Source organism: Octopus bimaculoides, chromosome 5, assembly GCF_046866305.1.
Source record: "Octopus bimaculoides isolate indiv1 chromosome 5, ASM4686630v1, whole genome shotgun sequence".
NCBI classification, from domain to species: domain Eukaryota; kingdom Metazoa; phylum Mollusca; class Cephalopoda; order Octopoda; family Octopodidae; genus Octopus; species Octopus bimaculoides.
Window position 1 is genome coordinate 114,724,110 of NC_142932.1, and position 2,500 is coordinate 114,726,609.

A 2,500-nucleotide genomic window follows, 5' to 3' on the forward strand; every position below is an offset into this window, starting at 1 on the left:
AAAGAGAGAGAGAGAGAGAGAGAGAGAGAGAGATAAAGAGAGAGAGAGAGAGAGAGAGAGAGAGAGAGAGAGAGAGAGAATGTCGCGCAATCGACGTATAATAAATGTAGAAGTCACAAAATGCAATAAAGAATCATAATTTCAAATACTATCGACAACGTCCCTACAAATTCATTTTCCTTGCATTCATCTTGAAATGAAGAATTTCTTCAAAGACAATGATTCATTTCTTTAACCTTCACGAATACTTTATTACATATATGAATGAAACTATGAAGTATAAGATATTTTAAAATTATGATATAAAATTCCATGTGGATGAAACTGAAATTCACGATATAAAACCCTCTCTTTGCTGCTTGTATTACAGTAAAATTCCACCCTTTAATGTATTATATTGACAGTTAACCAAGATGGCCGAACCGGTCGTCTGCATTTGAGAGGTACGGCGAACGATATCTGTTTTGCTTTCAGTTTTATGTTTGTATTTCATAGTATTTTTACATTCATCGCATTATGAAATTTTCAAGTTGTACATCTGTTTCGACGTTCAGAACAAATTTTCTTGTATTTTCAAATTAAATATGTCTTACACTCCTTTATATCTTTTATAATTTTAGTCATGGAGCTTCGGCCATGCTGGGTTACAGCCTTGAAAGTTTCGGTCAAACAAGTCAGCCCCAGTGCTTATTTCTTTGTTAAGTCCGGTACTTATTCATCGGCAATTTCAGCCGAACCGCTAAGTTGCGGATACGTGAACAAACCAGCACTGGTTGTCAAGCGGTGTGTTGGGGGACAAACACAAATACACTGATTTATATGGTAGACGGGTTTCTCTGAGTCTTCTGCCTACAAAATCCGCCCACATGGCATAGGTCTGTCTGGGGTAATAGTAGAAGATACACACCCATGGTGCCGCGCAGAAAGACTGAATTCAAGACCACACAATTTAAGAAAATCACAAGTTAACTGGAAAATCCGGATACCGATCTCGGTACTTCCCTCATCTAAAGCAAGTGCTCTGCCACCTGAGCTAGCAAACATTTCAACACCCGCGAACGCAGAATGTTATTCCACATTTTTATAAACGAGAAAATAACTTAAAACTAACAAAATCATTTGATTAGCAGGGGCCAATATTTATAATTGTTCTTCAAAATACAAAAATGAATGTTCTTACATTGGAAGTGAACGGGAGGTGTCAAAGACAATATTCTTTTCTACTCTAAGCACAAGGCTCGAAATTTTTGCGGAGGAGCCAAGTCGATTATATCGACCCCAATACGCAACTGGTACTTAATTTCTCGGCCCCGAAATGATAAAAGCAAAGTCGACCTCGGCAGAATTTGAACTCAGAACGTAACAGCAGACGAAATACTGCTAAGAATTTCGCCCGGCGTGCTAACGTTTCTGTCAGCTCGCCGCCTTGGTGTGAAAGACAATATTGTAAAATAGAATAAAATATATAATAATGCAAGCAAATAAATAAATAAAAAAGAAGTTATTATCTACTTGGAGAATCCGGGTATCGATCCCGGTACTTCTCGCATGCAAAGCGAGCGCTCTACCAACTGAGCTAATTCCCCAATCCTCGTAGGCAGTTTATATATTTTCACTTTAGTATAAGTGAGCTAAGCCAAAAATATGATTTAGAGGAAATCTATATTATTACTCGCATAATTTCTCGTGACGTATTGAACTACCGAAGAAAAAAAAACAAGGAAAACAATGCTTTCTACTTATACAAGAGCAATTAATAATTTGTCGAACATCTTTCATCTTATAGTAATGAAGGAGAGTTTAAAAGTTGATTACCGAGATTAAAACTCAGATGGCTCGATTTAAAACACGACTATCAGGCTATTATGCAATGGAAAAAAATTGTTGCAAAGTGCAACAGATTTATCAGTTGTCGAATGGAAGATAAAGAACAGTGTTCTATATATATATATCAACCGCTTTAATTTATGTTAATTTTAAACAACATGGAGATATAACTAAAGCATTCAATTGTGAAATCATAAGAGATAAGAAAGGAAAGCTAGGAAAAAAACTCATTCGTGTTCAATCTCTGACACACACACACACACACACAAAACACGCGCATATTGTTCCTCTAAGTCAGGGGTTACCAGACTTTTTTTCACTGCAGGCCAGATAACTGAGAGAATGACGCTCGCGGGCCGCATAACCATTTTGTTCAATAAAATTCAATGAATACACAAAAAATAAAGACAACGAACATTTTTATTTACCAGAAAGTTATCAAAGAAGGCGACGTTAGCAATGAAATAATTATATCACACCCAGTGCACACATCCGAATCTCACAAACTAAACAGCAAAATAGGTTAGTGTGATTTGTGAAACTGGTGTTTTAGATTTTAAGATATCATGAATGTTTGCTTTGGAATTGCCGCATCCAGCCAAGAAAATGGCTTTGGAATATTCATCAGTCAACCTCATTCGATGTGCTGACTTTACATCCTTCATTTTTGAAA

The 2,500-nt window shown here is 36.4% G+C and overlaps 1 non-coding gene across 1 annotated transcript; it reads right to left on the bottom strand.

The window, feature by feature from the left end:
• Window positions 1-1,513: 1,513 nt before the first annotated feature.
• Trnaa-ugc (transfer RNA alanine (anticodon UGC)) lies at window positions 1,514-1,586 on the bottom strand. Its single transcript has one exon. It is a non-coding gene; the product is annotated as a tRNA-Ala (tRNA).
• Between the last annotated feature and the right edge of the window lie 914 nt (window positions 1,587-2,500).